An 8,470-nucleotide genomic window follows, 5' to 3' on the forward strand; every position below is an offset into this window, starting at 1 on the left:
CATCTGTTTATTATATGGAGCAGCAAGCCATCTGGAATGAGGCCCGATGTCCTAGGTAGAGAAATCACAACATCCTTTTACCATACCATCAGCCCTATTAAAGACAAGCAGCAAGGCAGGTCAAGGAAACAATTATTCGGAAGGTCTTTAAGCAAGCAAGCAACACCTCTTCTGCTAATAGAGCTAGCATCTGGACTTGGTGACAATTACTGGACTTGCTGCTAAGAGCTAATAGGTGCAGTTTCAGTTTTAAAGGATTTGTTCATTTTGCATTATTCATTTATTCATGTTTATGTTCTTAGTAAGCACTGACTAAATTGATAACACAAAAGTGCACACAAACTTAGTGAGCCGCCTTGCTCCCTGACAGCAGGAGACTTAACTCAAATTTAGTTTGACGCTAATATGTTGCAAAACTTATAGCATAATATCTCAAACATAATCAATACTTTTCAGTATTAGAAGAGATATAAGGCATCTTTGTGTAAACATTGTGCAAATTGTCATTTTCACTGCAGTTAGCTATGAAACGCAAAAGCCAAGGTGAATTTAATATTTGCTTTACTTTATGTATTTATAAAAAGTATCTTCGATTGATTTAGACAAAAATAAGATGATATATATATAATAAAAAATGCATATGAATATAAATGCACATACGTGGTTTGTGGTCAGTTATTTTTTAAAGAAATTAATATTTCAGAAAGGATGCATTAAATTAATTAAAATAATATTACAAAAGATTTCCATTTCAAATAAATGCTCTTCTTCTGAACTTCCAAAAAAAAAAAAAAACAGTTTTCACAAAAATATTAAGCAGCACATTATTGAATGAATGAATGAATGAATGAATGAATGAATGAATGATGCATTTATATAGCGCTTTACTGTGTATTGTTGTACACCCAAAGCGCTTTACAATCATGTGGGGAGGCCTCTCCTCAACCACCACCAGTGTGCAGCATCCACTTGGATGATGCGACGGCAGCCACAGGACAGCAGCGCCAGTGCGCTCACCACACACCAGCTACAGGTGGAGAGGAGAGAAAGTCATAGAGCCAATCAAGTGGATGGGGATTATTAGGAGGCCATGATTGACAAGGGCCAGGGGGGCAATTTGGCCAGGACACCGGGGTTACACCCCTACTCTTTACGACAATGCCATGGGATTTTTAATGACCACAGAGAGTCAGGACCTCGGTTTAACGTCTCATCCGAAAGACGGATGTTTTCAACACTGATAATAAGAAATGTTTATTGAGTAGCAAATCAGCATATTAGAATGATTTCTGATGGATCATGTGACAACGAAGACTGAAGTAATATCCGCTGAAAACTCAGTTTTGCATCACAGAAATAAATTAAAATGTAAAATATATTAAAATAGAAAACAGTTATTTTGCATTGTAATAATATTTCACAATATTACTCTTTTTGTAGTATTTTTTATCAAATAAATGCAGCCTTGATGAGCTTAAGAGACTTCTTTCAAAAATATGAAAAAAAATTAAAATCTTACTGACCCCTAACTTTTGAACGGTAGTGTACAGTACATAACTGAAGACTGAACTCCATAAGGGACCCACCAAGGAATGAGTAATTAAAACCATTCATCAAAACCTTACGGTCATTTGAACTTACCTACCAAGAGAACCACTATGACCATAATTTTTATTCAGCTTGTGGGTGGGAGTCTTTAGTTTTGGCCTTTTCAGGTATAAAATCATTTTTAAAGGTCACAAAAAAAGTGACATTCATGCAATTCCATAAGTTTCAGCTTTCACTACATGGTTACTAGAGGACAAGAGACTGACGTGACCATTAAGTTTTACAGAGGACCACTAACCTCTTCACATTTGAGAGGGGGGCAATGTGACATGACAAATTTTATGACAGCAATTGTGGCAGGTCGTGGTTTATTAGAAACATGTTTTGACGAGTCAACCAGCAGTAAATTCACATCCCATCGACTGCTGAGCATTTCAAGATTGCACTAACTGACATCAGCCACTTTTTCCCAAGGTTATGCACTTTTCCCGCACATACATAGGCGGAAGCCGATAATTTATGGCGGCGTTTGGTCAGACAGTGGCTCCTCTGGCTTTGCTGAAGGAAGTGACCTTACAAATCTCATCATGCAGGATGACCACGAGGCTTCAGACTCACGTTAAATCATTCCAAAAAAAGCCCAGCTCCGTTCGGTTGACTGAGGATATGATTATTACTGTCACTCTGTGGTTCAGACAATCCGATCTCAATCGGCCACACCATCCTCTCAGCTGTTATGTTGGTTTGCCTGTACCCGTGTATTTGTCATTTTCAGCTCTTTTCCTACCCACAACATCCTTGGCTACATTTCCCCACACAGTTCAGATCATGACACTGACGTACACACCAGCGCTTGTGTTTAAGTAACAGCGGAAATATGCAAGTATACTCATACACATTGGCAAACAACACTCAGCCACAGGGAAAGCCCATACATTCTTCAGGATGATGAAGCTTGTCAAAAATATGATTTGGGGTGTTTCAACAAAATGCCATTATGTATACCTTAACCTTTTCACAAAAAAGTAAGATAAAACAACTACGAAACATCATGATCAGTCTCTAAAATTCAAGCATGTTGTTTTATATTCAGGATTCTGACGTAAAAGTATTTAAAGACTAATGCCATTGTGAATACTGCAACATTTTGATTTGAAAGGAAAAAACAACACCTAAAATGCTACGTTATGAGTTGCTACACCACCATAAAATAAAATTTTCATGCAAAGGGAAAAATCATAAAATCATGATCAAATGTCAAATATGTATACCTCATCATTTAGACGCAAAAGGAAAAACAACAACTGATAAACATCTAAAATATTACTTCGAGTTGCTACACTACTATAAAATAGCATTTTCAATGCTAAAAAGAAAAACAATGGATAAACATCATGATCTGTCTATAAAAGTATGCTAGCATGTTGTTTTATATTCAGACTTCTGATTAAAAGTATCAATACTCAAAAGAGACAATCCATAACATTGAAATTTTGCATTGAAATTAAGAATACTCACTGTTCCTAGAGAGTCCGTGCGAAGAGTTAACAGGTGCATAATCCAAAAGAATCCAAAACATATCCATAAAGCCTGCACATCATTGCTGTAGAAAAATACACAAGTTACTTATTCCACAATTCAGGATGTCACTGTAAATTTACCGTTTTCAAACAGGCCACAGCTGCTTTCCACAAACCATTAATGCCAAGGTGGAACCATATTGTATCTTACATGTCACATGATTAAAAGGTCACATGACATTGCCATGCTCAGACAAAAAAAGCCAAAACACATTATAGACATATAGCCTTCAATATACAGTCAAACAAATCAGTACCTTATTCTTTATCACAGTTATTCAACAGGACAACAACAAGATATCTAAAGTCTGTACAAGATGAGACCAGAACATAAATAGGGTGACCATATGTCCTCATGTCATGGACGGGAGTTCTAAATTGCCTAAAATGTCCAGATTTTGGCTTTGGTTTCCTATTGTTTTCATACTTGCTGAAGGTAATGACTGAAAGTAGTTTGATCAATAGCGTGCAGGCATTGAACACCGATTGTGGCATGTAAGAAGGTGGGATCTATAGAGAACAGTCACAGCAATGCAAATAAACATACATATAATGTAAGAGGACTGTAGAGAGGACATCAGTAGGAAAACAAAGCCAAAACCTAGACATTTTAGGCAAAGTCCCATGCCAGGAGATGTTGAAAAAGAGGATGTATGGTCATCCTACACATAAAAGCTCAAATACAGATACACTTCAGTTAAAAAAGCAAGACAGATCCTTGTCAAACCTTGGACAGGCCATATAATGAATCCATCTGGCTTCATACTACAAAAACATTCTCTACTGAGTGCAAACAGGAAATTTCAGATGTTTTGTTTTGCTTTAGAATACCTTTTACATGGTAGATCGGGCAAAGTCAATTCACCAGTGACTTCCACCCATAGTTAAAAACCTCCAAAAAAGGAAATACACCTCCATTACTGGAAATATAAGACTGGAAAAGAATACTTCCCAGGGTCTTTGTTAGAGTCACTTATACTGTTGCTAATGGACATGAGAGGTCTGACTTACAACCTTAATAAACCCAGCTTAACTGCTGTCAGCTTAAAGTACCGTTCTCTGATATAGCTGAACATTTCTGCACTGCATGCTGACACTGGTTAAGAATGATCAGCATCTCAAAACATCTCTATCGTGTTTAAGCCGATGTGTTAGGCTTTTGTAGTATGGCATATGTTGTCATATTTATGCATATATAGATATGTTTACATATGAAGGATATTATGGTTGACTTTCAATGGATTTTGCAATGCATTCTGTGATACTGCATTAGCTTTTGACTAAAAACACATCTTATAAAGCAGCATAATTTTGTTTATATATAATAAATGTTATATATAACGTACCTTAGCCTATATATAGTGCATTTCTGAAATAGTCTTGATCCATTTTAGACTCCAAATCAGCATATTAGAATGATTTCTGCAGGATCATGTGACACTGAAGACTGGAGTAATAGCTGCTTATGTATTCATTTATCAGTGAATTTCAAGAGAAGTCCAAGTCACTCTGACCCTGCACAACATGCAAACAGACCTTTTCTATTCAGTGACAGTCTAAATTTGGCAGCTTCACTAAATATTAGCAAAAGGAGCTCCAGAGTGTTTTGACTGTCACAGCACATTTTGCCGTTTGTAAACCACCGCAGGCGGAAACACTCTCAACACTTCACATGCTGATGTAAGATTTACACGGATGTGTATAAAACATGAAAGACACCATCTCATATAGAGGCAGATCATCCACCAGATTTCCAGTACACTACTTATTATTGAAGTTAAAAGAACTGTTTATAAGTGCTGGCAAAATGGTTTAATTAGCAAACAACTGAGCAGTAAAGAGCTTCAGGAGACAGAACTGATATCTTTGGCCGTAAAGTTACCCAGGTGAAAAAGAAATATATTTAAATTGTGCTTTTTCAGACATACTTACTATTTAAATTATACTATACTAAGTGCATATTAAATGTATTATTTTGAAACAACTTTAAGTATATTAAGTGTATTTCAAGATATGTTTAAGTTGGATTTTAATCTATTTGTAATATATTTAATATATTGAAATTGTGTTAAAATGGAACCACTTTAAGTATATTTAGTGCAATTTAAGTGTATTTCTTAAAATACATTTAAAATGTCCTTTTAATACTTCATGAACTACAGTTAGAGTATATTTGAAGCATCGTTTTAATGTACTTAAAGTACATTTCAATTGTATTTCAGCTCATTGGAAATGCATTAGCATTACACTACTAGTATATTATAAAGCTGCTTTTTTCAGTATACACACACACGTACACACTTTGATATCTAGAAAACTTTAATGTATTATATATTGTTGTGTACATTACAAATATTCATAAAGTACACTAAAAAAAGAACAGCAGCATATATCCTTTGGTGAAAAACAAAACATACAACAATGTATTAAAAATGCACTTGAAATACAAGTATGTTTCTAGTATATTTGTATTACAACAAACATACTCAAGTACATTTTAATACATTATAAAAAAACAAATTCACCTGGGTAATCTGCTAGTAAATATAATAAATTAAATATTTATATGAAGGCTGAATTTCTTTCTTTTGTATGGAGATGCCGTACATTGTGAAATTGTACTGGAAGTGAATGGAGTTGTCGTACAAAAATTGCATGAAACAAATCTGATCATATTTGATAAGGACAACAATAAATCCAACTAAACATTGCTTGTTTACATTGTGGACTATCTCAGCTGAGTGGTGCTGATTTCCATCCATACAGTATGAACATGGGGAACACAATGCTACGTCTTTCTTTTGCCATGATTTACAAATATGACTTTGTTCTCAGAAAAGATTTGCTGAGGAAGTAAGCTGTATGGCATTTTAATGTACAATGTCATTTCATCTAATTTTGTCATAAAACATGTAGGCAATGAGTGCTAAAAATGGGCACTAGAAGAATAGAAGCATCACTGTATAACTATTATGATGATTTCAAACACAGAAAAAAAATTTAAAAAACAATAACTATCTAAAAAAAAGAGAGTTAGCTTATCTAACTTATCTTTTGAAGAAATTGAACAGATACACTACCATTCATAACTATGGGGTGAGTAAGATTTTGTTAATGCTTTTAAATAGCAATTATGCATTAAATTGATAAAAAGAATTGGTCTAATGCAAGGAGAATCAGAAGGCTGAATCCTGACTGACAGAGGATGAGTTGGGGATGGAGGAGGGTAATTAGCTATTGAGCAATTTTTTTTTTTTCCTAAGGAATGGGGGGTGGTTATATTTCGTCATGTCAAATGCAGACAGGGAGTTGAGTGGCGGCTGCTGTTGGCGAAATGGATCTCTTCTCGTCTGAGTCTTGTTTTTTTTTCTCTATAACTTTGACAGAGCAGTGCCGCAGACACATACTGCACTAGACCTGAGTGCAAATCCAGTGTCTGCTGTAGAGAGATATTCTCCAGATGTGACTCTCCAACCCGTTTCTGGTGAAGGCCTTTACATCTCAGGTGTATCATTACACCACTTTTACAACTGATGTGATGCGAGCTGGGTAAAAAATGAAAAGGCTTTGTGACTAAAAGAATAAAAAGTCTGTCTCAGGCAGTGGTCAGCTCAATTTAAACTTTACTTTAGTAGACTTTCTGGTCATATAGTGAGAAAGATTGTCTTTCTTTTTCTGCACCATCCAAAAGCATTTCTATCTTTCAAACGCTTGTCAGAGTTTTCTGTAGTGTATAGGCACACTTAAAGGAACAGTTCAGCCAAAAATGAAAATTTGCTAAAAATCTAGTCACCCTTAGACCATACAAGATGTAGATGAGTTTGTTTCTTCATGGGAACAGATTTGAAGAAATTTTGCATTACACTCACCAATGGATCCTCTGCAGTGAATGGGTGCCGTCAGAATGAGAGTCCAAACAGCTGATAAAAACATCACAATAATCCACACCACTCCAGTCCATCAATTTGTTAATAACAAATTTACATTTTTATTGCTATTAAATTTTCTATTCTTTTAAACAAAGACACTCATAAAGCTCCTTCTGATTTCATATGCAGCCACTTTTGGGCAAAGCTGCTTTTGATTAAGGCTGCAGTGGGCAATGTGCTAAATCTTCTATTCATCATGATTCTGACAATAGCAATGAATCTGACACTATGCACAGACCACAATGTGTTGTGCAATGTGCATGCACACACATCCACACACTAAGTGCAAATTATAATCAACCCCATTTTCTTCAAAATTCTGGTTCGTCCACTGTATTGATCATATGAACTGCTAGTTTTGCATGCATGGGGATGGATTTGTTGAAAACTACTACAGCCATCTATCAAACGCTTGAATTGCAACATCAGCTTTTCCACATATGGCTGCCGGGAGACAAGGCATCACTCTCAAATATCCCAGCGGGCACCACCATGCTTTTTTGAGAGCCTTCCATGCTTCTTGAGATGATGTGGAGAGGCTGGCTGGAAGGAAAACAAACAGAGCCTGTCCTTTGTTTGACCTTCATCAATGGGCAGCATAGAATTTCCACCACACATAAACAATGAGGCAACCAGGGAGGTCTGCTGACATCATCACTTCAGAAAGGAAGTCTAGGGGAAATTGATGATGTGCAGTTAAGGAGCTTCGACAATAGTGCGATTGGACAGAAAAAAAAAAAACTGTGCAAGGGTGTTGCCACACATAGTTTGATTTCTGCTATTGTGCTTACTTATATGTTTTCAGTACATACAGTACATTTTCTACTACTGTATACTCTCTGAATTAAATACCTTGCTCAAGGGCATAACAGTGGCAGCTAATGAATTACCGCTTTTGGAGTTTGAACCTACAACCTCTGGGTCACCAACCCACATTTTTTAACCACTGAGCTATTCATCCTTCATCCCCTTGGTGTAAGTTTTTGAATTATTGACTAAAAAGTGAAAGATCAGGGTTGAAGGAACAGTTCAGCTGAAAATGTAATTCTGTCATCATTTACTTACCCTTGTGAAGTTTAAACCCATTCTTTCTGCCATTAAAAACAAATAGAGATGTTAGGAATAATATTAAATGAAAGTAATATAGAGAGACACTACAGAAGCTTCAAAAATGACAGAAAAGCACCGTAAAAACAGTTGATGCAACTTGTTAGGTTTTTCACATTTGGCAAAACAAAAACAGTTCCCTTTCATGGGAACTTCGAACTGTGTCCTCTAGGGGTCGCTATGGGGAACGCCTCGTTGTGACCCGTGTCTGAAGCATACATTGAAAAAACACCAACTCGTTGGCCGGCGACAGCCATGACGTCACTACCGGTGCGACTATAGTATAAATAGGCGCCGGGAGCACAC

Source organism: Sinocyclocheilus anshuiensis, unplaced genomic scaffold, assembly GCF_001515605.1.
Source record: "Sinocyclocheilus anshuiensis isolate Anshui unplaced genomic scaffold, SAMN03320099.WGS_v1.1 scaffold1098, whole genome shotgun sequence".
Taxonomy (NCBI): domain Eukaryota; kingdom Metazoa; phylum Chordata; class Actinopteri; order Cypriniformes; family Cyprinidae; genus Sinocyclocheilus; species Sinocyclocheilus anshuiensis.